Below are 21,540 nucleotides of genomic sequence, written 5' to 3'. Positions count from 1 at the left end.
GTGAGCACATTTTCGAGCTCAAAATCCATCATTTTGACCCCCAAGTAGCTCATTTTGATCCGTGCTCTGTAGAAAAGGCGTTTTTACGGAGTATTTGGTCTTACTCGCGGACACGTCTTTACGGAGCATTTTCACCATACTTACTTCTTAATCACGATGTTATATTATCCCAAAAGTCAAACGGACACATGCGAGCGCCGGATCCATTAACTGTTAGGGCCAGTTCAGCTAGATGCGTAAGGCTTATATGTATTTTGCGTAAGGATGCTAACGGGTGCGATCATACCAGCACTAATGCACCGGATCCCATCAGAACTCCGCAGTTAAGCGTGCTTGGGCGAGGGTAGTACTAGGATGGGTGACCTCCTGGGAAGTCCTCGTGTTGCACCCCTCATTTTGCTTTTAGCTTTTTGGTCCGCGCGGCTTTGGCCACGGTCACCTAGCCAGGGCTGGGTGAGCACATTTTCGAGCTCAAAATCCATCATTTTGACCCCCAAGTAGCTCATTTTGATCCGTGCTCTGTAGAAAAGGCGTTTTTACGGAGTATTTGGTCTTACTCGCGGACACGTCTTTACGGAGCATTTTCACCATACTTACTTCTTAATCACGATGTTATATTATCCCAAAAGTCAAACGGACACATGCGAGCGCCGGATCCATTAACTGTTAGGGCCAGTTCAGCTAGATGCGTAAGGCTTATATGTATTTTGCGTAAGGATGCTAACGGGTGCGATCATACCAGCACTAATGCACCGGATCCCATCAGAACCCCGCAGTTAAGCGTGCTGGGGCGAGAGTAGTACTAGGATGGGTGACCTCCTGGGAAGTCCTCGTGTTGCACCCCTCATTTTGCTTTTAGCTTTTTGGTCCGCGCGGCTTTGGCCACGGTCACCTAGCCAGGGCTGGGTGAGCACATTTTCGAGCTCAAAATCCATCATTTTGACCCCCAAGTAGCTCATTTTGATCCGTGCTCTGTAGAAAAGGCGTTTTTACGGAGTATTTGGTCTTACTCGCGGACACGTCTTTACGGAGCATTTTCACCATACTTACTTCTTAATCACGATGTTATATTATCCCAAAAGTCAAACGGACACATGCGAGCGCCGGATCCATTAACTGTTAGGGCCAGTTCAGCTAGATGCGTAAGGCTTATATGTATTTTGCGTAAGGATGCTAACGGGTGCGATCATACCAGCACTAATGCACCGGATCCCATCAGAACTCCGCAGTTAAGCGCGCTTGGGCGAGAGTAGTACTAGGATGGGTGACCTCCTGGGAAGTCCTCGTGTTGCACCCCTCATTTTGCTTTTAGCTTTTTGGTCCGCGCGGCTTTGGCCACGGTCACCTAGCCAGGGCTGGGTGAGCACATTTTCGAGCTCAAAATCCATCATTTTGACCCCCAAGTAGCTCATTTTGATCCGTGCTCTGTAGAAAAGGCGTTTTTACGGAGTATTTGGTCTTACTCGCGGACACGTCTTTACGGAGCATTTTCACCATACTTACTTCTTAATCACGATGTTATATTATCCCAAAAGTCAAACGGACACATGCGAGCGCCGGATCCATTAACTGTTAGGGCCAGTTCAGCTAGATGCGTAAGGCTTATATGTATTTTGCGTAAGGATGCTAACGGGTGCGATCATACCAGCACTAATGCACCGGATCCCATCAGAACTCCGCAGTTAAGCGTGCTTGGGCGAGAGTAGTACTAGGATGGGTGACCTCCTGGGAAGTCCTTGTGTTGCACCCCTCATTTTGCTTTTAGCTTTTTGGTCCGCGCGGCTTTGGCCACGGTCACCTAGCCAGGGCTGGGTGAGCACATTTTCGAGCTCAAAATCCATCATTTTGACCCCCAAGTAGCTCATTTTGATCCGTGCTCTGTAGAAAAGGCGTTTTTACGGAGTATTTGGTCTTACTCGCGGACACGTCTTTACGGAGCATTTTCACCATACTTACTTCTTAATCACGATGTTATATTATCCCAAAAGTCAAACGGACACATGCGAGCGCCGGATCCATTAACTGTTAGGGCCAGTTCAGCTAGATGCGTAAGGCTTATATGTATTTTGCGTAAGGATGCTAACGGGTGCGATCATACCAGCACTAATGCACCGGATCCCATCAGAACTCCGCAGTTAAGCGCGCTTGGGCGAGAGTAGTACTAGGATGGATGACCTCCTGGGAAGTCCTCGTGTTGCACCCCTCATTTTGCTTTTAGCTTTTTGGTCCGCGCGGCTTTGGCCACGGTCACCTAGCCAGGGCTGGGTGAGCACATTTTCGAGCTCAAAATCCATCATTTTGACCCCCAAGTAGCTCATTTTGATCCGTGCTCTGTAGAAAAGGCGTTTTTACGGAGTATTTGGTCTTACTCGCGGACACGTCTTTACGGAGCATTTTCACCATACTTACTTCTTAATCACGATGTTATATTATCCCAAAAGTCAAACGGACACATGCGAGCGCCGGATCCATTAACTGTTAGGGCCAGTTCAGCTAGATGCGTAAGGCTTATATGTATTTTGCGTAAGGATGCTAACGGGTGCGATCATACCAGCACTAATGCACCGGATCCCATCAGAACTCCGCAGTTAAGCGTGCTTGGGCGAGGGTAGTACTAGGATGGGTGACCTCCTGGGAAGTCCTCGTGTTGCACCCCTCATTTTGCTTTTAGCTTTTTGGTCCGCGCGGCTTTGGCCACGGTCACCTAGCCAGGGCTGGGTGAGCACATTTTCGAGCTCAAAATCCATCATTTTGACCCCCAAGTAGCTCATTTTGATCCGTGCTCTGTAGAAAAGGCGTTTTTACGGAGTATTTGGTCTTACTCGCGGACACGTCTTTACGGAGCATTTTCACCATACTTACTTCTTAATCACGATGTTATATTATCCCAAAAGTCAAACGGACACATGCGAGCGCCGGATCCATTAACTGTTAGGGCCAGTTCAGCTAGATGCGTAAGGCTTATATGTATTTTGCGTAAGGATGCTAACGGGTGCGATCATACCAGCACTAATGCACCGGATCCCATCAGAACTCCGCAGTTAAGCGTGCCTGGGCGAGGGTAGTACTAGGATGGGTGACCTCCTGGGAAGTCCTCGTGTTGCACCCCTCATTTTGCTTTTAGCTTTTTGGTCCGCGCGGCTTTGGCCACGGTCACCTAGCCAGGGCTGGGTGAGCACATTTTCGAGCTCAAAATCCATCATTTTGACCCCCAAGTAGCTCATTTTGATCCGTGCTCTGTAGAAAAGGCGTTTTTACGGAGTATTTGGTCTTACTCGCGGACACGTCTTTACGGAGCATTTTCACCATACTTACTTCTTAATCACGATGTTATATTATCCCAAAAGTCAAACGGACACATGCGAGCGCCGGATCCATTAACTGTTAGGGCCAGTTCAGCTAGATGCGTAAGGCTTATATGTATTTTGCGTAAGGATGCTAACGGGTGCGATCATACCAGCACTAATGCACCGGATCCCATCAGAACTCCGCAGTTAAGCGCGCTTGGGCGAGAGTAGTACTAGGATGGGTGACCTCCTGGGAAGTCCTCGTGTTGCACCCCTCATTTTGCTTTTAGCTTTTTGGTCCGCGCGGCTTTGGCCACGGTCACCTAGCCAGGGCTGGGTGAGCACATTTTCGAGCTCAAAATCCATCATTTTGACCCCCAAGTAGCTCATTTTGATCCGTGCTTTGTAGAAAAGGCGTTTTTACGGAGTATTTGGTCTTACTCGCGGACACGTCTTTACGGAGCATTTTCACCATACTTACTTCTTAATCACGATGTTATATTATCCCAAAAGTCAAACGGACACATGCGAGCGCCGGATCCATTAACTGTTAGGGCCAGTTCAGCTAGATGCGTAAGGCTTATATGTATTTTGCGTAAGGATGCTAACGGGTGCGATCATACCAGCACTAATGCACCGGATCCCATCAGAACTCCGCAGTTAAGCGTGCTTGGGCGAGAGTAGTACTAGGATGGGTGACCTCCTGGGAAGTCCTCGTGTTGCACCCCTCATTTTGCTTTTAGCTTTTTGGTCCGCGCGGCTTTGGCCACGGTCACCTAGCCAGGGCTGGGTGAGCACATTTTCGAGCTCAAAATCCATCATTTTGACCCCCAAGTAGCTCATTTTGATCCGTGCTCTGTAGAAAAGGCGTTTTTACGGAGTATTTGGTCTTACTCGCGGACACGTCTTTACGGAGCATTTTCACCATACTTACTTCTTAATCACGATGTTATATTATCCCAAAAGTCAAACGGACACATGCGAGCGCCGGATCCATTAACTGTTAGGGCCAGTTCAGCTAGATGCGTAAGGCTTATATGTATTTTGCGTAAGGATGCTAACGGGTGCGATCATACCAGCACTAATGCACCGGATCCCATCAGAACTCCGCAGTTAAGCGTGCCTGGGCGAGAGTAGTACTAGGATGGGTGACCTCCTGGGAAGTCCTCGTGTTGCACCCCTCATTTTGCTTTTAGCTTTTTGGTCCGCGCGGCTTTGGCCACGGTCACCTAGCCAGGGCTGGGTGAGCACATTTTCGAGCTCAAAATCCATCATTTTGACCCCCAAGTAGCTCATTTTGATCCGTGCTCTGTAGAAAAGGCGTTTTTACGGAGTATTTGGTCTTACTCGCGGACACGTCTTTACGGAGCATTTTCACCATACTTACTTCTTAATCACGATGTTATATTATCCCAAAAGTCAAACGGACACATGCGAGCGCCGGATCCATTAACTGTTAGGGCCAGTTCAGCTAGATGCGTAAGGCTTATATGTATTTTGCGTAAGGATGCTAACGGGTGCGATCATACCAGCACTAATGCACCGGATCCCATCAGAACTCCGCAGTTAAGCGCGCTTGGGCGAGAGTAGTACTAGGATGGGTGACCTCCTGGGAAGTCCTCGTGTTGCACCCCTCATTTTGCTTTTAGCTTTTTGGTCCGCGCGGCTTTGGCCACGGTCACCTAGCCAGGGCTGGGTGAGCACATTTTCGAGCTCAAAATCCATCATTTTGACCCCCAAGTAGCTCATTTTGATCCGTGCTCTGTAGAAAAGGCGTTTTTACGGAGTATTTGGTCTTACTCGCGGACACGTCTTTACGGAGCATTTTCACCATACTTACTTCTTAATCACGATGTTATATTATCCCAAAAGTCAAACGGACACATGCGAGCGCCGGATCCATTAACTGTTAGGGCCAGTTCAGCTAGATGCGTAAGGCTTATATGTATTTTGCGTAAGGATGCTAACGGGTGCGATCATACCAGCACTAATGCACCGGATCCCATCAGAACTCCGCAGTTAAGCGTGCTTGGGCGAGAGTAGTACTAGGATGGGTGACCTCCTGGGAAGTCCTCGTGTTGCACCCCTCATTTTGCTTTTAGCTTTTTGGTCCGCGCGGCTTTGGCCACGGTCACCTAGCCAGGGCTGGGTGAGCACATTTTCGAGCTCAAAATCCATCATTTTGACCCCCAAGTAGCTCATTTTGATCCGTGCTCTGTAGAAAAGGCGTTTTTACGGAGTATTTGGTCTTACTCGCGGACACGTCTTTACGGAGCATTTTCACCATACTTACTTCTTAATCACGATGTTATATTATCCCAAAAGTCAAACGGACACATGCGAGCGCCGGATCCATTAACTGTTAGGGCCAGTTCAGCTAGATGCGTAAGGCTTATATGTATTTTGCGTAAGGATGCTAACGGGTGCGATCATACCAGCACTAATGCACCGGATCCCATCAGAACTCCGCAGTTAAGCGCGCTTGGGCGAGAGTAGTACTAGGATGGGTGACCTCCTGGGAAGTCCTCGTGTTGCACCCCTCATTTTGCTTTTAGCTTTTTGGTCCGCGCGGCTTTGGCCACGGTCACCTAGCCAGGGCTGGGTGAGCACATTTTCGAGCTCAAAATCCATCATTTTGACCCCCAAGTAGCTCATTTTGATCCGTGCTCTGTAGAAAAGGCGTTTTTACGGAGTATTTGGTCTTACTCGCGGACACGTCTTTACGGAGCATTTTCACCATACTTACTTCTTAATCACGATGTTATATTATCCCAAAAGTCAAACGGACACATGCGAGCGCCGAATCCATTAACTGTTAGGGCCAGTTCAGCTAGATGCGTAAGGCTTATATGTATTTTGCGTAAGGATGCTAACGGGTGCGATCATACCAGCACTAATGCACCGGATCCCATCAGAACTCCGCAGTTAAGCGTGCTTGGGCGAGAGTAGTACTAGGATGGGTGACCTCCTGGGAAGTCCTCGTGTTGCACCCCTCATTTTGCTTTTAGCTTTTTGGTCCGCGCGGCTTTGGCCACGGTCACCTAGCCAGGGCTGGGTGAGCACATTTTCGAGCTCAAAATCCATCATTTTGACCCCCAAGTAGCTCATTTTGATCCGTGCTCTGTAGAAAAGGCGTTTTTACGGAGTATTTGGTCTTACTCGCGGACACGTCTTTACGGAGCATTTTCACCATACTTACTTCTTAATCACGATGTTATATTATCCCAAAAGTCAAACGGACACATGCGAGCGCCGGATCCATTAACTGTTAGGGCCAGTTCAGCTAGATGCGTAAGGCTTATATGTATTTTGCGTAAGGATGCTAACGGGTGCGATCATACCAGCACTAATGCACCGGATCCCATCAGAACTCCGCAGTTAAGCGTGCTTGGGCGAGAGTAGTACTAGGATGGGTGACCTCCTGGGAAGTCCTCGTGTTGCACCCCTCATTTTGCTTTTAGCTTTTTGGTCCGCGCGGCTTTGGCCACGGTCACCTAGCCAGGGCTGGGTGAGCACATTTTCGAGCTCAAAATCCATCATTTTGACCCCCAAGTAGCTCATTTTGATCCGTGCTCTGTAGAAAAGGCGTTTTTACGGAGTATTTGGTCTTACTCGCGGACACGTCTTTACGGAGCATTTTCACCATACTTACTTCTTAATCACGATGTTATATTATCCCAAAAGTCAAACGGACACATGCGAGCGCCGGATCCATTAACTGTTAGGGCCAGTTCAGCTAGATGCGTAAGGCTTATATGTATTTTGCGTAAGGATGCTAACGGGTGCGATCATACCAGCACTAATGCACCGGATCCCATCAGAACTCCGCAGTTAAGCGCGCTTGGGCGAGAGTAGTACTAGGATGGGTGACCTCCTGGGAAGTCCTCGTGTTGCACCCCTCATTTTGCTTTTAGCTTTTTGGTCCGCGCGGCTTTGGCCACGGTCACCTAGCCAGGGCTGGGTGAGCACATTTTCGAGCTCAAAATCCATCATTTTGACCCCCAAGTAGCTCATTTTGATCCGTGCTCTGTAGAAAAGGCGTTTTTACGGAGTATTTGGTCTTACTCGCGGACACGTCTTTACGGAGCATTTTCACCATACTTACTTCTTAATCACGATGTTATATTATCCCAAAAGTCAAACGGACACATGCGAGCGCCGAATCCATTAACTGTTAGGGCCAGTTCAGCTAGATGCGTAAGGCTTATATGTATTTTGCGTAAGGATGCTAACGGGTGCGATCATACCAGCACTAATGCACCGGATCCCATCAGAACTCCGCAGTTAAGCGTGCTTGGGCGAGAGTAGTACTAGGATGGGTGACCTCCTGGGAAGTCCTCGTGTTGCACCCCTCATTTTGCTTTTAGCTTTTTGGTCCGCGCGGCTTTGGCCACGGTCACCTAGCCAGGGCTGGGTGAGCACATTTTCGAGCTCAAAATCCATCATTTTGACCCCCAAGTAGCTCATTTTGATCCGTGCTCTGTAGAAAAGGCGTTTTTACGGAGTATTTGGTCTTACTCGCGGACACGTCTTTACGGAGCATTTTCACCATACTTACTTCTTAATCACGATGTTATATTATCCCAAAAGTCAAACGGACACATGCGAGCGCCGGATCCATTAACTGTTAGGGCCAGTTCAGCTAGATGCGTAAGGCTTATATGTATTTTGCGTAAGGATGCTAACGGGTGCGATCATACCAGCACTAATGCACCGGATCCCATCAGAACTCCGCAGTTAAGCGCGCTTGGGCGAGAGTAGTACTAGGATGGGTGACCTCCTGGGAAGTCCTCGTGTTGCACCCCTCATTTTGCTTTTAGCTTTTTGGTCCGCGCGGCTTTGGCCACGGTCACCTAGCCAGGGCTGGGTGAGCACATTTTCGAGCTCAAAATCCATCATTTTGACCCCCAAGTAGCTCATTTTGATCCGTGCTCTGTAGAAAAGGCGTTTTTACGGAGTATTTGGTCTTACTCGCGGACACGTCTTTACGGAGCATTTTCACCATACTTACTTCTTAATCACGATGTTATATTATCCCAAAAGTCAAACGGACACATGCGAGCGCCGGATCCATTAACTGTTAGGGCCAGTTCAGCTAGATGCGTAAGGCTTATATGTATTTTGCGTAAGGATGCTAACGGGTGCGATCATACCAGCACTAATGCACCGGATCCCATCAGAACTCCGCAGTTAAGCGTGCTTGGGCGAGAGTAGTACTAGGATGGGTGACCTCCTGGGAAGTCCTCGTGTTGCACCCCTCATTTTGCTTTTAGCTTTTTGGTCCGCGCGGCTTTGGCCACGGTCACCTAGCCAGGGCTGGGTGAGCACATTTTCGAGCTCAAAATCCATCATTTTGACCCCCAAGTAGCTCATTTTGATCCGTGCTCTGTAGAAAAGGCGTTTTTACGGAGTATTTGGTCTTACTCGCGGACACGTCTTTACGGAGCATTTTCACCATACTTACTTCTTAATCACGATGTTATATTATCCCAAAAGTCAAACGGACACATGCGAGCGCCGGATCCATTAACTGTTAGGGCCAGTTCAGCTAGATGCGTAAGGCTTATATGTATTTTGCGTAAGGATGCTAACGGGTGCGATCATACCAGCACTAATGCACCGGATCCCATCAGAACTCCGCAGTCAAGCGTGCTTGGGCGAGAGTAGTACTAGGATGGGTGACCTCCTGGGAAGTCCTCGTGTTGCACCCCTCATTTTGCTTTTAGCTTTTTGGTCCGCGCGGCTTTGGCCACGGTCACCTAGCCAGGGCTGGGTGAGCACATTTTCGAGCTCAAAATCCATCATTTTGACCCCCAAGTAGCTCATTTTGATCCGTGCTCTGTAGAAAAGGCGTTTTTACGGAGTATTTGGTCTTACTCGCGGACACGTCTTTACGGAGCATTTTCACCATACTTACTTCTTAATCACGATGTTATATTATCCCAAAAGTCAAACGGACACATGCGAGCGCCGGATCCATTAACTGTTAGGGCCAGTTCAGCTAGATGCGTAAGGCTTATATGTATTTTGCGTAAGGATGCTAACGGGTGCGATCATACCAGCACTAATGCACCGGATCCCATCAGAACTCCGCAGTTAAGCGTGCTTGGGCGAGAGTAGTACTAGGATGGGTGACCTCCTGGGAAGTCCTCGTGTTGCACCCCTCATTTTGCTTTTAGCTTTTTGGTCCGCGCGGCTTTGTTCACGGTCACCTAGCCAGGGCTGGGTGAGCACATTTTCGAGCTCAAAATCCATCATTTTGACCCCCAAGTAGCTCATTTTGATCCGTGCTCTGTAGAAAAGGCGTTTTTACGGAGTATTTGGTCTTACTCGCGGACACGTCTTTACGGAGCATTTTCACCATACTTACTTCTTAATCACGATGTTATATTATCCCAAAAGTCAAACGGACACATGCGAGCGCCGGATCCATTAACTGTTAGGGCCAGTTCAGCTAGATGCGTAAGGCTTATATGTATTTTGCGTAAGGATGCTAACGGGTGCGATCATACCAGCACTAATGCACCGGATCCCATCAGAACTCCGCAGTTAAGCGTGCTTGGGCGAGAGTAGTACTAGGATGGGTGACCTCCTGGGAAGTCCTCGTGTTGCACCCCTCATTTTGCTTTTAGCTTTTTGGTCCGCGCGGCTTTGGCCACGGTCACCTAGCCAGGGCTGGGTGAGCACATTTTCGAGCTCAAAATCCATCATTTTGAACCCCAAGTAGCTCATTTTGATCCGTGCTCTGTAGAAAAGGCGTTTTTACGGAGTATTTGGTCTTACTCGCGGACACGTCTTTACGGAGCATTTTCACCATACTTACTTCTTAATCACGATGTTATATTATCCCAAAAGTCAAACGGACACATGCGAGCGCCGGATCCATTAACTGTTAGGGCCAGTTCAGCTAGATGCGTAAGGCTTATATGTATTTTGCGTAAGGATGCTAACGGGTGCGATCATACCAGCACTAATGCACCGGATCCCATCAGAACTCCGCAGTTAAGCGTGCTTGGGCGAGAGTAGTACTAGGATGGGTGACCTCCTGGGAAGTCCTCGTGTTGCACCCCTCATTTTGCTTTTAGCTTTTTGGTCCGCGCGGCTTTGGCCACGGTCACCTAGCCAGGGCTGGGTGAGCACATTTTCGAGCTCAAAATCCATCATTTTGACCCCCCAAGTAGCTCATTTTGATCCGTGCTCTGTAGAAAAGGCGTTTTTACGGAGTATTTGGTCTTACTCGCGGACACGTCTTTACGGAGCATTTTCACCATACTTACTTCTTAATCACGATGTTATATTATCCCAAAAGTCAAACGGACACATGCGAGCGCCGGATCCATTAACTGTTAGGGCCAGTTCAGCTAGATGCGTAAGGCTTATATGTATTTTGCGTAAGGATGCTAACGGGTGCGATCATACCAGCACTAATGCACCGGATCCCATCAGAACTCCGCAGTTAAGGGTGCTTGGGAGAGAGTAGTACTAGGATGGGTGACCTCCTGGGAAGTTCTCGTGTTGCACCCCTCATTTTGCTTTTAGCTTTTTGGTCCGCGCGGCTTTGGCCACGGTCACCTAGCCAGGGCTGGGTGAGCACATTTTCGAGCTCAAAATCCATCATTTTGACCCCCCAAGTAGCTCATTTTGATCCGTGCTCTGTAGAAAAGGCGTTTTTACGGAGTATTTGGTCTTACTCGCGGACACGTCTTTACGGAGCATTTTCACCATACTTACTTCTTAATCACGATGTTATATTATCCCAAAAGTCAAACGGACACTTGCGAGCGCCGGATCCATTAACTGTTAGGGCCAGTTCAGCTAGATGCGTAAGGCTTATATGTATTTTGCGTAAGGATGCTAACGGGTGCGATCATACCAGCACTAATGCACCGGATCCCATCAGAACTCCGCAGTTAAGCGTGCTTGGGCGAGAGTAGTACTAGGATGGGTGACCTCCTGGGAAGTCCTCGTGTTGCACCCCTCATTTTGCTTTTAGCTTTTTGGTCCGCGCGGCTTTGGCCACGGTCACCTAGCCAGGGCTGGGTGAGCACATTTTCGAGCTCAAAATCCATCATTTTGACCCCCCAAGTAGCTCATTTTGATCCGTGCTCTGTAGAAAAGGCGTTTTTACGGAGTATTTGGTCTTACTCGCGGACACGTCTTTACGGAGCATTTTCACCATACTTACTTCTTAATCACGATGTTATATTATCCCAAAAGTCAAACGGACACATGCGAGCGCCGGATCCATTAACTGTTAGGGCCAGTTCAGCTAGATGCGTAAGGCTTATATGTATTTTGCGTAAGGATGCTAACGGGTGCGATCATACCAGCACTAATGCACCGGATCACATCAGAACTCCGCAGTTAAGCGTGCTTGGGCGAGAGTAGTACTAGGATGGGTGACCTCCTGGGAAGTCCTCGTGTTGCACCCCTCATTTTGCTTTTAGCTTTTTGGTCCGCGCGGCTTTGGCCACGGTCACCTAGCCAGGGCTGGGTGAGCACATTTTCGAGCTCAAAATCCATCATTTTGACCCCCCAAGTAGCTCATTTTGATCCGTGCTCTGTAGAAAAGGCGTTTTTACGGAGTATTTGGTCTTACTCGCGGACACGTCTTTACGGAGCATTTTCACCATACTTACTTCTTAATCACGATGTTATATTATCCCAAAAGTCAAACGGACACATGCGAGCGCCGGATCCATTAACTGTTAGGGCCAGTTCAGCTAGATGCGTAAGGCTTATATGTATTTTGCGTAAGGATGCTAACGGGTGCGATCATACCAGCACTAATGCACCGGATCCCATCAGAACTCCGCAGTTAAGCGTGCTCGGGCGAGAGTAGTACTAGGATGGGTGACCTCCAGGGAAGTCCTCGTGTTGCACCCCTCATTTTGCTTTTAGCTTTTTGGTCCGCGAGGCTTTGGCCACGGTCACCTAGCCAGGGCTGGGTGAGCACATTTTCGAGCTCAAAATCCATCATTTTGACCCCCAAGTAGCTCATTTTGATCCGTGCTCTGTAGAAAAGGCGTTTTTACGGAGTATTTGGTCTTACACGCGGACACGTCTTTACGGAGCATTTTCACCATACTTACTTCTTAATCACGATGTTATATTATCCCAAATGTCAAACGGACACATGCGAGCGCCGGATCCATTAACTGTTAGGGCCAGTTCAGCTAGATGCGTAAGGCTTATATGTATTTTGCGTAAGGATGCTAACGGGTGCGATCATACCAGCACTAATGCACCGGATCCCATCAGAACTCCGCAGTCAACCCCTCATTTTGCTTTTAGCTTTTTGGTCCGCGCGGCTTTGGCCACGGTCACCCAGCCAGCGCTGGGTGAGCACATTTTCGAGCTCAAAATCCATCATTTTGACCCCCAAGTAGCTCATTTTGATCCGTGCTCTGTAGAAAAGGCGTTTTTACGGAGTATTTGGTCTTACTCGCGGACACGTCTTTACGGAGCATTTTCACCATACTTACTTCTAAATCACGATGTTATATTATCCCAAAAGTCAAACGGACACATGCGAGCGCCGGATCCATTAACTGTTAGGGCCAGTTCAGCTAGATGCGTAAGGCTTATATGTATTTTGCGTAAGGATGCTAACGGCTACGATCATACCAGCACTAATGCACCGGATCCCATCAGAACTCCGCAGTGAAGCGTGCTTGGGCGAGAGTAGTACTAGGATGGGTGACCTCCTGGGAAGTCCTCGTGTTGCACCCCTCATTTTGCTTTTAGCTTTTTGGTCCGCGCGGCTTTGGCCACGGTCACCTAGCCAGGGCTGGGTGAGCACATTTTCGAGCTCAAAATCCATCATTTTGACCCCCAAGTAGCTCATTTTGATCCGTGCTCTGTAGAAAAGGCGTTTTTACGGAGTATTTGGTCTTACTCGCGGACACGTCTTTACGGAGCATTTTCACCATACTTACTTCTTAATCACGATGTTATATTATCCCAAAAGTCAAACGCACACATGCGAGCGCCAGATCCATTAACTGTTAGGGCCAGTTCAGCTAGATGCGTAAGGCTTATATGTATTTTGCGTAAGGATGCTAACGGGTGCGATCATACCAGCACTAATGCACCGGATCCCATCAGAACTCCGCAGGTAAGCGTGCTCGGGCGAGAGTAGTACTAGGATGGGTGACCTCCTGGGAAGTCCTCGTGTTGCACCCCTCATTTTGCTTTTAGCTTTTTGGTCCGCGCGGCTTTGGCCACGGTCACCTAGCCAGGGCTGGGTGAGCACATTTTCGAGCTCAAAATCCATCATTTTGACCCCCAAGTAGCTCATTTTGATCCGTGCTCTGTAGAAAAGGCATTTTTACGGAGTATTTGGTCTTACTCGCGGACACGTCTTTACGGAGCATTTTCACCATACTTACTTCTTAATCACGATGTTATATTATCCCAAAAGTCAAACGGACACATGCGAGCGCCGGATCCATTAACTGTTAGGGCCAGCTCAGCTAGATGCGTAAGGCTTATATGTATTTTGCGTAAGGATGCTAACGGGTGCGATCATACCAGCACTAATGCACCGGATCCCATCAGAACTCCGCAGTTAAGCGTGCTTGGGCGAGAGTAGTACTAGGATGGGTGACCTCCTGTGAAGTCCTCGTGTTGCACCCCTCATTTTGCTTTTAGCTTTTTGGTCCGCGCGGCTTTGGCCACGGTCACCTAGCCAGGGCTGGGTGAGCACATTTTCGAGCTCAAAATCCATCATTTTGACCCCCAAGTAGCTCATTTTGATCCGTGCTCTGTAGAAAAGGCGTTTTTACGGAGTATTTGGTCTTACTCGCGGACACGTCTTTACGGAGCATTTTCACCATACTTACTTCTTAATCACGATGTTATATTATCCCAAAAGTCAAACGGACACATGCGAGCGCCGGATCCATTAACTGTTAGGGCCAGTTCAGCTAGATGCGTAAGGCTTATATGTATTTTGCGTAAGGATGCTAACGGGTGCGATCATACCAGCACTAATGCACCGGATCCCATCAGAACTCCGCAATCAAGCGTGCTTGGGCGAGAGTAGTACTAGGATGGGTGACCTCCTGGGAAGTCCTCGTGTTGCACCCCTCATTTTGCTTTTAGCTTTTTGGTCCGCGCGGCTTTGGCCACGGTCACCTAGCCAGAGCTGGGTGAGCACATTTTCGAGCTCAAAATCCATCATTTTGACCCCGAAGTAGCTCATTTTGATCCGTGCTCTGTAGAAAAGGCGTTTTTACGGAGTATTTGGTCTTACTCGCGGACACGTCTTTACGGAGCATTTTCACCATACTTACTTCTTAATCACGATGTTATATTATGCCAAAAGTCAAACGGACACATGCGAGCGCCGGATCCATTAACTGTTAGGGCCAGCTCAGCTAGATGCGTAAGGCTTATATGTATTTTGCGTAAGGATGCTAACGGGTGCGATCATACCAGCACTAATGCACCGGATCCCATCAGAACTCCGCAGTTAAGCGTGCTTGGGCGAGAGTAGTACTAGGATGGGTGACCTCCTGTGAAGTCCTCGTGTTGCACCCCTCATTTTGCTTTTAGCTTTTTGGTCCGCGCGGCTTTGGCCACGGTCACCTAGCCAGGGCTGGGTGAGCACATTTTCGAGCTCAAAATCCATCATTTTGACCCCCAAGTAGCTCATTTTGATCCGTGCTCTGTAGAAAAGGCGTTTTTACAGAGTATTTGGTCTTACTCGCGGACACGTCTTTACGGAGCATTTTCACCATACTTACTTCTTAATCACGATGTTATATTATCCCAAAAGTCAAACGGACACATGCGAGCGCCGGATCCATTAACTGTTAGGGCCAGCTCAGCTAGATGCGTAAGGCTTATATGTATTTTGCGTAAGGATGCTAACGGGTGCGATCATACCAGCACTAATGCACCGGATCCCATCAGAACTCCACAGTTAAGAGTGCTTGGGCGAGAGTAGTACTAGGATGGGTGACCTCCTGGGAAGTCCTCGTGTTGCACCCCTCATTTTGCTTTTAGCTTTTTGGTCCGCGCGGCTTTCGCCACGGTCACCTAGCCAGGGCTGGGTGAGCACATTTTCGAGCTCAAAATCCATCATTTTGACCCCCAAGTAGCTCATTTTGATCCGTGCTCTGTAGAAAAGGCGTTTTTCCGGAGTATTTGGTCTTACTCGCGGACACGTCTTTACGGAGCATTTTCACCATACTTACTTCTTAATCACGATGTTATATTATCCCAATAGTCAAACGGACACATGCGAGCGCCGGATCCATTAACTGTTAGGGCCAGTTCAGCTAGATGCGTAAGGCTTATATGTATTTTGCGTAAGGATGCTAACGGGTGCGATCATACCAGCACTAATGCACCGGCTCCCATCAGAACTCCGCAGCTAAGCGTGCTTGCGAGAGTAGTACTAGGATGGGTGACCTCCTGGGAAGTCCTCGTGTTCCACCCCTCATTTTGCTTTTAGCTTTTTGGTCCGCGCGGCTTTGGCCACGGTCACCTAGCCAGGGCTGGGTGAGCACATTTTCGAGCTCAAAATGCATCATTTTGACCCCCAAGTAGCTCATTTTGATCCGTGCTCTGTAGAAAAGGCGTTTTTACGGAGTATTTGGTCTTACTCGCGGACACGTCTTTACGGAGCATTTTCACCATACTTACTTCTTAATCACGATGTTATATTATCCCAAAAGTCAAACGGACACAATCGAGCGCCGGATCCATTAACTGTTACGGCCAGTTCAGCTAGATGCGTAAGGCTTATATGTATTTTGCGTAAGGATGCTAACGGGTGCGATCATACCAGCACTAATGCACCGGATCCCATCAGAACTCCGCAGTTAAGCGTGCTCGGGCGAGAGTAGTACTAGGATGGGTGACCTCCAGGGAAGTCCTCGTGTTGCACCCCTCATTTTGCTTTTAGCTTTTTGGTCCGCGAGGCTTTGGCCACGGTCACCTAGCCAGGGCTGGGTGAGCACATTTTCGTGCTGAAAATCCATCATTTTGACCCCCAAGTAGCTCATTTTGATTCGTGCTCTGTAGAAAAGGCGTTTTTACGGAGTATTTGGTCTTACTCGCGGACACGTCTTTACGGAGCATTTTCACCATACTTACTTCTTAATCACGATGTTATATTATCCCAAAAGTCAAACGGACACATGCGAGCGCCGGATCCATTAACTGTTAGGGCCAGTTCAGCTAGATGCGTAAGGCTTATATGTATTTTGCGTAAGGATGCTAACGGGTGCGATCATACCAGCACTAATGCACCGGATCCCATCAGAACTCCGCAGTCAACCCCACATTTTGCTTTTAGCTTTTTGGTCCGCGCGGCTTTGGCCACGGTCACCCAGCCAGCGCTGGGTGAGCACATTTTCGAGCTCAAAATCCATCATTTTGACCCCCAAGTAGCTCATTTTGATCCGTGCTCTGTAGAAAAGGCGTTTTTACGGAGTATTTGGTCTTACTCGCGGACACGTCTTTACGGAGCATTTTCACCATACTTACTTCTTAATCACGATGTTATATTATCCCAAAAGTCAAACGGACAGATGCGAGCGGCGGATCCATTAACTGTTAGGGCCAGTTCAGCTAGATGCGTAAGGCTTATATGTATTTTGCGTAAGGATGCTAACGGGTGCGATCATACCAGCACTAATGCACCGGATCCCATCAGAACTCCGCAGTTAAGCGTGCTCGGGCGAGAGTAGTACTAGGATGGGTGACCTCCCGGGAAGTCCTCGTGTTGCACCCCTCATTTTGCTTTTAGCTTTTTGGTCCGCGAGGCTTTGGCCACGGTCACCTAGCCAGGGCTGGGTGAGCACATTTTCGAGCTCAAAATCCATCATTTTGACCCCCAAGTAGCTCATTTTGATCCGTGCTCTGTAGAAAAGGCGTTTTTACGGAGTATTTGGTCTTACTCGCGGACACGTCTTTACGGAGCATTTTCACCATACTTACTTCTTAATCACGATGTTATATTATCCCAAAAGTCAAACGGACACAATCGAGCGCCGGATCCATTAACTGTTAGGGCCAGTTCAGCTAGATGCGTAAAGCTTATATGTATTTTGCGTAAGGATGCTAACGGGTGCGATCATACCAGCACTAATGCACCGGATCCCATCAGAACTCCGCAGTTAAGCGTGCTCGGGCGAGAGTAGTACTAGGATGGGTGACCTCCAGGGAAGTCCTCGTGTTGCACCCCTCATTTTGCTTTTAGCTTTTTGGTCCGCGAGGCTTTGGCCACGGTCACCTAGCCAGGGCTGGGTGAGCACATTTTCGAGCTGAAAATCCATCATTTTGACCCCCAAGTAGCTCATTTTGATTCGTGCTCTGTAGAAAAGGCGTTTTTACGGAGTATTTGGTCTTACTCGCGGACACGTCTTTACGGAGCATTTTCACCATACTTACTTCTTAATCACGATGTTATATTATCCCAAAAGTCAAACGGACACATGCGAGCGCCGGATCCATTAACTGTTAGGGCCAGTTCAGCTAGATGCGTAAGGCTTATATGTATTTTGCGTAAGGATGCTAACGGGTGCGATCATACCAGCACTAATGCACCGGATCCCATCAGAACTCCGCAGTCAACCCCTCATTTTGCTTTTAGCTTTTTGGTCCGCGCGGCTTTGGCCACGGTCACCCAGCCAGCGCTGGGTGAGCACATTTTCGAGCTCAAAATCCATCATTTTGACCCCCAAGTAGCTCATTTTGATCCGTGCTCTGTAGAAAAGGCGTTTTTACGGAGTATTTGGTCTTACTCGCGGACACGTCTTTACGGAGCATTTTCACCATACTTACTTCTTAATCACGATGTTATATTATCCCAAAAGTCAAACGGACAGATGCGAGCGGCGGATCCATTAACTGTTAGGGCCAGTTCAGCTAGATGCGTAAGGCTTATATGTATTTTGCGTAAGGATGCTAACGGGTGCGATCATACCAGCACTAATGCACCGGATCCCATCAGAACTCCGCAGTTAAGCGTGCTCGGGCGAGAGTAGTACTAGGATGGGTGACCTCCAGGGAAGTCCTCGTGTTGCACCCCTCATTTTGCTTTTAGCTTTTTGGTCCGCGAGGCTTTGGCCACGGTCACCTAGCCAGGGCTGGGTGAGCACATTTTCGAGCTCAAAATGCATCATTTTGACCCCCAAGTAGCTCATTTTGATCCGTGCTCTGTAGAAAAGGCGTTTTTACGGAGTATTTGGTCTTACTCGCGGACACGTCTTTACGGAGCATTTTCACCATACTTACTTCTTAATCACGATGTTATATTATCCCAAAAGTCAAACGGACACAATCGAGCGCCGGATCCATTAACTGTTAGGGCCAGTTCAGCTAGATGCGTAAGGCTTATATGTATTTTGCGTAAGGATGCTAACGGGTGCGATCATACCAGCACTAATGCACCGGATCCCATCAGAACTCCGCAGTTAAGCGTGCTCGGGCGAGAGTAGTACTAGGATGGGTGACCTCCAGGGAAGTCCTCGTGTTGCACCCCTCATTTTGCTTTTAGCTTTTTGGTCCGCGAGGCTTTGGCCACGGTCACCTAGCCAGGGCTGGGTGAGCACATTTTCGAGCTGAAAATCCATCATTTTGACCCCCAAGTAGCTCATTTTGATTCGTGCTCTGTAGAAAAGGCGTTTTTACGGAGTATTTGGTCTTACTCGCGGACACGTCTTTACGGAGCATTTTCACCATACTTACTTCTTAATCACGATGTTATATTATCCCAAAAGTCAAACGGACACATGCGAGCGCCGGATCCATTAACTGTTAGGGCCAGTTCAGCTAGATGCGTAAGGCTTATATGTATTTTGCGTAAGGATGCTAACGGGTGCGATCATACCAGCACTAATGCACCGGATCCCATCAGAACTCCGCAGTCAACCCCTCATTTTGCTTTTAGCTTTTTGGTCCGCGCGGCTTTGGCCACGGTCACCCAGCCAGCGCTGGGTGAGCACATTTTCGAGCTCAAAATCCATCATTTTGACCCCCAAGTAGCTCATTTTGATCCGTGCTCTGTAGAAAAGGCGTTTTTACGGAGTATTTGGTCTTACTCGCGGACACGTCTTTACGGAGCATTTTCACCATACTTACTTCTTAATCACGATGTTATATTATCCCAAAAGTCAAACGGACAGATGCGAGCGGCGGATCCATTAACTGTTAGGGCCAGTTCAGCTAGATGCGTAAGGCTTATATGTATTTTGCGTAAGGATGCTAACGGGTGCGATCATACCAGCACTAATGCACCGGATCCCATCAGAACTCCGCAGTTAAGCGTGCTCGGGCGAGAGTAGTACTAGGATGGGTGACCTCCAGGGAAGTCCTCGTGTTGCACCCCTCATTTTGCTTTTAGCTTTTTGCTCCGCGAGGCTTTGGCCACGGTCACCTAGCCAGGGCTGGGTGAGCACATTTTCGAGCTCAAAATGCATCATTTTGACCCCCAAGTAGCTCATTTTGATCCGTGCTCTGTAGAAAAGGCGTTTTTACGGAGTATTTGGTCTTACTCGCGGACACGTCTTTACGGAGCATTTTCACCATACTTACTTCTTAATCACGATGTTATATTATCCCAAAAGTCAAACGGACACAATCGAGCGCCGGATCCATTAACTGTTAGGGCCAGTTCAGCTAGATGCGTAAGGCTTATATGTATTTTGCGTAAGGATGCTAACGGGTGCGATCATACCAGCACTAATGCACCGGATCCCATCAGAACTCCGCAGTTAAGCGTGCTCGGGCGAGAGTAGTACTAGGATGGGTGACCTCCAGGGAAGTCCTCGTGTTGCACCCCTCATTTTGCTTTTAGCTTTTTGGTCCGCGAGGCTTTGGCCACGGTCACCTAGCCAGGGCTGGGTGAGCACATTTTCGAGCTGAAAATCCATCATTTTGACCCCCAAGTAGCTCATTTTGATTCGTGCTCTGTAGAAAAGGCGTTTTTACGGAGTATTTGGTCTTACTCGCGGACACGTCTTTACGGAGCATTTTCACCATACTTACTTCTTAATCACGATGTTATATTATCCCAAAAGTCAAACGGACACATGCGAGCGCCGGATCCATTAACTGTTAGGGCCAGTTCAGCTAGATGCGTAAGGCTTATATGTATTTTGCGTAAGGATGCTAACGGGTGCGATCATACCAGCACTAATGCACCGGATCCCATCAGAACTCCGCAGTTAAGCGTGCTCGGGCGAGAGTAGTACTAGGATGGGTGACCTCCAGGGAAGTCCTCGTGTTGCACCCCTCATTTTGCTTTTAGCTTTTTGGTCCGCGAGGCTTTGGCCACGGTCACCTAGCCAGGGCTGGGTGAGCACATTTTCGAGCTCAAAATCCATCATTTTGACCCCCAAGTAGCTCATTTTGATCCGTGCTCTGTAGAAAAGGCGTTTTTACGGAGTATTTGGTCTTACTCGCGGACACGTCTTTACGGAGCATTTTCACCATACTTACTTCTTAATCACGATGTTATATTATCCCAAAAGTCAAACGGACACAATCGAGCGCCGGATCCATTAACTGTTAGGGCCAGTTCAGCTAGATGCGTAAGGCTTATATGTATTTTGCGTAAGGATGCTAACGGGTGCGATCATACCAGCACTAATGCACCGGATCCCATCAGAACTCCGCAGTTAAGCGTGCTCGGGCGAGAGTAGTACTAGGATGGGTGACCTCCAGGGAAGTCCTCGTGTTGCACCCCTCATTTTGCTTTTAGCTTTTTGGTCCGCGAGGCTTTGGCCACGGTCACCTAGCCAGGGCTGGGTGAGCACATTTTCGAGCTGAAAATCCATCATTTTGACCCCCAAGTAGCTCATTTTGATTCGTGCTCTGTAGAAAAGGCGTTTTTACGGAGTATTTGGTCTTACTCGCGGACACGTCTTTACGGAGCATTTTCACCATACTTACTTCTTAATCACGATGTTATATTATCCCAAAAGTCAAACGGACACATGCGAGCGCCGGATCCATTAACTGTTTGGGCCAGTTCAGCTAGATGCGTAAGGCTTATATGTATTTTGCGTAAGGATGCTAACGGGTGCGATCATACCAGCACTAATGCACCGGATCCCATCAGAACTCCGCAGTCAACCCCTCATTTTGCTTTTAGCTTTTTGGTCCGCGCGGCTTTGGCCACGGTCACCCAGCCAGCGCTGGGTGAGCACATTTTCGAGCTCAAAATCCATCATTTTGACCCCCAAGTAGCTCATTTTGATCCGTGCTCTGTAGAAAAGGCGTTTTTACGGAGTAT

At 48.4% G+C, this 21,540-nt stretch overlaps 42 non-coding genes and 2 pseudogenes across 42 annotated transcripts; 43 read left to right on the top strand and 1 right to left on the bottom strand.

The window, feature by feature from the left end:
* The window catches only part of LOC148585377 (protein FAR1-RELATED SEQUENCE 5-like), a 218,629-nt pseudogene that overhangs the window by 170,387 nt on the left and 26,702 nt on the right, over positions 1-21,540 (bottom strand).
* On the top strand, positions 273-391 carry LOC148585459 (5S ribosomal RNA). The gene has a single exon (XR_015912317.1). It is a non-coding gene; the product is annotated as a 5S ribosomal RNA (ribosomal RNA).
* Positions 726-844, top strand: LOC148585458 (5S ribosomal RNA). The gene has a single exon (XR_015912556.1). It is a non-coding gene; the product is annotated as a 5S ribosomal RNA (ribosomal RNA).
* LOC148585457 (5S ribosomal RNA) lies at positions 1,179-1,297 on the top strand. Its single transcript, XR_015912536.1, has one exon. It is a non-coding gene; the product is annotated as a 5S ribosomal RNA (ribosomal RNA).
* LOC148585456 (5S ribosomal RNA) lies at positions 1,632-1,750 on the top strand. Its single transcript, XR_015912512.1, has one exon. It is a non-coding gene; the product is annotated as a 5S ribosomal RNA (ribosomal RNA).
* LOC148585455 (5S ribosomal RNA) lies at positions 2,085-2,203 on the top strand. The gene has a single exon (XR_015912555.1). It is a non-coding gene; the product is annotated as a 5S ribosomal RNA (ribosomal RNA).
* LOC148585454 (5S ribosomal RNA) lies at positions 2,538-2,656 on the top strand. The gene has a single exon (XR_015912306.1). It is a non-coding gene; the product is annotated as a 5S ribosomal RNA (ribosomal RNA).
* Positions 2,991-3,109, top strand: LOC148585453 (5S ribosomal RNA). Its single transcript, XR_015912328.1, has one exon. It is a non-coding gene; the product is annotated as a 5S ribosomal RNA (ribosomal RNA).
* LOC148585452 (5S ribosomal RNA) lies at positions 3,444-3,562 on the top strand. The gene has a single exon (XR_015912535.1). It is a non-coding gene; the product is annotated as a 5S ribosomal RNA (ribosomal RNA).
* LOC148585451 (5S ribosomal RNA) lies at positions 3,897-4,015 on the top strand. Its single transcript, XR_015912439.1, has one exon. It is a non-coding gene; the product is annotated as a 5S ribosomal RNA (ribosomal RNA).
* LOC148585450 (5S ribosomal RNA) lies at positions 4,350-4,468 on the top strand. Its single transcript, XR_015912507.1, has one exon. It is a non-coding gene; the product is annotated as a 5S ribosomal RNA (ribosomal RNA).
* Positions 4,803-4,921, top strand: LOC148585449 (5S ribosomal RNA). The gene has a single exon (XR_015912534.1). It is a non-coding gene; the product is annotated as a 5S ribosomal RNA (ribosomal RNA).
* Positions 5,256-5,374, top strand: LOC148585448 (5S ribosomal RNA). The gene has a single exon (XR_015912428.1). It is a non-coding gene; the product is annotated as a 5S ribosomal RNA (ribosomal RNA).
* LOC148585447 (5S ribosomal RNA) lies at positions 5,709-5,827 on the top strand. The gene has a single exon (XR_015912533.1). It is a non-coding gene; the product is annotated as a 5S ribosomal RNA (ribosomal RNA).
* LOC148585446 (5S ribosomal RNA) lies at positions 6,162-6,280 on the top strand. Its single transcript, XR_015912417.1, has one exon. It is a non-coding gene; the product is annotated as a 5S ribosomal RNA (ribosomal RNA).
* On the top strand, positions 6,615-6,733 carry LOC148585445 (5S ribosomal RNA). Its single transcript, XR_015912406.1, has one exon. It is a non-coding gene; the product is annotated as a 5S ribosomal RNA (ribosomal RNA).
* LOC148585444 (5S ribosomal RNA) lies at positions 7,068-7,186 on the top strand. The gene has a single exon (XR_015912532.1). It is a non-coding gene; the product is annotated as a 5S ribosomal RNA (ribosomal RNA).
* Positions 7,521-7,639, top strand: LOC148585443 (5S ribosomal RNA). Its single transcript, XR_015912395.1, has one exon. It is a non-coding gene; the product is annotated as a 5S ribosomal RNA (ribosomal RNA).
* Positions 7,974-8,092, top strand: LOC148585442 (5S ribosomal RNA). The gene has a single exon (XR_015912531.1). It is a non-coding gene; the product is annotated as a 5S ribosomal RNA (ribosomal RNA).
* LOC148585441 (5S ribosomal RNA) lies at positions 8,427-8,545 on the top strand. The gene has a single exon (XR_015912384.1). It is a non-coding gene; the product is annotated as a 5S ribosomal RNA (ribosomal RNA).
* LOC148585440 (5S ribosomal RNA) lies at positions 8,880-8,998 on the top strand. Its single transcript, XR_015912517.1, has one exon. It is a non-coding gene; the product is annotated as a 5S ribosomal RNA (ribosomal RNA).
* On the top strand, positions 9,333-9,451 carry LOC148585439 (5S ribosomal RNA). The gene has a single exon (XR_015912373.1). It is a non-coding gene; the product is annotated as a 5S ribosomal RNA (ribosomal RNA).
* LOC148585438 (5S ribosomal RNA) lies at positions 9,786-9,904 on the top strand. The gene has a single exon (XR_015912362.1). It is a non-coding gene; the product is annotated as a 5S ribosomal RNA (ribosomal RNA).
* LOC148585437 (5S ribosomal RNA) lies at positions 10,239-10,357 on the top strand. The gene has a single exon (XR_015912351.1). It is a non-coding gene; the product is annotated as a 5S ribosomal RNA (ribosomal RNA).
* LOC148585436 (5S ribosomal RNA) lies at positions 10,693-10,811 on the top strand. The gene has a single exon (XR_015912553.1). It is a non-coding gene; the product is annotated as a 5S ribosomal RNA (ribosomal RNA).
* LOC148585435 (5S ribosomal RNA) lies at positions 11,147-11,265 on the top strand. The gene has a single exon (XR_015912340.1). It is a non-coding gene; the product is annotated as a 5S ribosomal RNA (ribosomal RNA).
* LOC148585434 (5S ribosomal RNA) lies at positions 11,601-11,719 on the top strand. Its single transcript, XR_015912530.1, has one exon. It is a non-coding gene; the product is annotated as a 5S ribosomal RNA (ribosomal RNA).
* On the top strand, positions 12,055-12,173 carry LOC148585433 (5S ribosomal RNA). The gene has a single exon (XR_015912529.1). It is a non-coding gene; the product is annotated as a 5S ribosomal RNA (ribosomal RNA).
* On the top strand, positions 12,901-13,019 carry LOC148585432 (5S ribosomal RNA). Its single transcript, XR_015912568.1, has one exon. It is a non-coding gene; the product is annotated as a 5S ribosomal RNA (ribosomal RNA).
* On the top strand, positions 13,354-13,472 carry LOC148585431 (5S ribosomal RNA). Its single transcript, XR_015912550.1, has one exon. It is a non-coding gene; the product is annotated as a 5S ribosomal RNA (ribosomal RNA).
* On the top strand, positions 13,807-13,925 carry LOC148585430 (5S ribosomal RNA). The gene has a single exon (XR_015912514.1). It is a non-coding gene; the product is annotated as a 5S ribosomal RNA (ribosomal RNA).
* LOC148585429 (5S ribosomal RNA) lies at positions 14,260-14,378 on the top strand. Its single transcript, XR_015912557.1, has one exon. It is a non-coding gene; the product is annotated as a 5S ribosomal RNA (ribosomal RNA).
* On the top strand, positions 14,713-14,831 carry LOC148585428 (5S ribosomal RNA). The gene has a single exon (XR_015912513.1). It is a non-coding gene; the product is annotated as a 5S ribosomal RNA (ribosomal RNA).
* LOC148585427 (5S ribosomal RNA) lies at positions 15,166-15,284 on the top strand. The gene has a single exon (XR_015912546.1). It is a non-coding gene; the product is annotated as a 5S ribosomal RNA (ribosomal RNA).
* Positions 15,619-15,735, top strand: LOC148585426 (5S ribosomal RNA; annotated as a pseudogene).
* LOC148585425 (5S ribosomal RNA) lies at positions 16,070-16,188 on the top strand. Its single transcript, XR_015912528.1, has one exon. It is a non-coding gene; the product is annotated as a 5S ribosomal RNA (ribosomal RNA).
* Positions 16,916-17,034, top strand: LOC148585424 (5S ribosomal RNA). Its single transcript, XR_015912515.1, has one exon. It is a non-coding gene; the product is annotated as a 5S ribosomal RNA (ribosomal RNA).
* Positions 17,369-17,487, top strand: LOC148585423 (5S ribosomal RNA). The gene has a single exon (XR_015912526.1). It is a non-coding gene; the product is annotated as a 5S ribosomal RNA (ribosomal RNA).
* Positions 18,215-18,333, top strand: LOC148585422 (5S ribosomal RNA). Its single transcript, XR_015912525.1, has one exon. It is a non-coding gene; the product is annotated as a 5S ribosomal RNA (ribosomal RNA).
* On the top strand, positions 18,668-18,786 carry LOC148585421 (5S ribosomal RNA). The gene has a single exon (XR_015912524.1). It is a non-coding gene; the product is annotated as a 5S ribosomal RNA (ribosomal RNA).
* On the top strand, positions 19,514-19,632 carry LOC148585420 (5S ribosomal RNA). Its single transcript, XR_015912523.1, has one exon. It is a non-coding gene; the product is annotated as a 5S ribosomal RNA (ribosomal RNA).
* On the top strand, positions 19,967-20,085 carry LOC148585419 (5S ribosomal RNA). Its single transcript, XR_015912522.1, has one exon. It is a non-coding gene; the product is annotated as a 5S ribosomal RNA (ribosomal RNA).
* LOC148585418 (5S ribosomal RNA) lies at positions 20,420-20,538 on the top strand. The gene has a single exon (XR_015912521.1). It is a non-coding gene; the product is annotated as a 5S ribosomal RNA (ribosomal RNA).
* LOC148585417 (5S ribosomal RNA) lies at positions 20,873-20,991 on the top strand. The gene has a single exon (XR_015912520.1). It is a non-coding gene; the product is annotated as a 5S ribosomal RNA (ribosomal RNA).

This window comes from Corylus avellana, chromosome 5 (genome assembly GCF_965113065.1).
Source record: "Corylus avellana chromosome 5, dhCorAvel1.hap1.2, whole genome shotgun sequence".
In the NCBI taxonomy this organism is placed as follows: Eukaryota; Viridiplantae; Streptophyta; class Magnoliopsida; order Fagales; family Betulaceae; genus Corylus; species Corylus avellana.
Note: the sequence above shows the minus strand (reverse complement) of the source record. Positions and strands in the feature narration are given on the sequence as shown.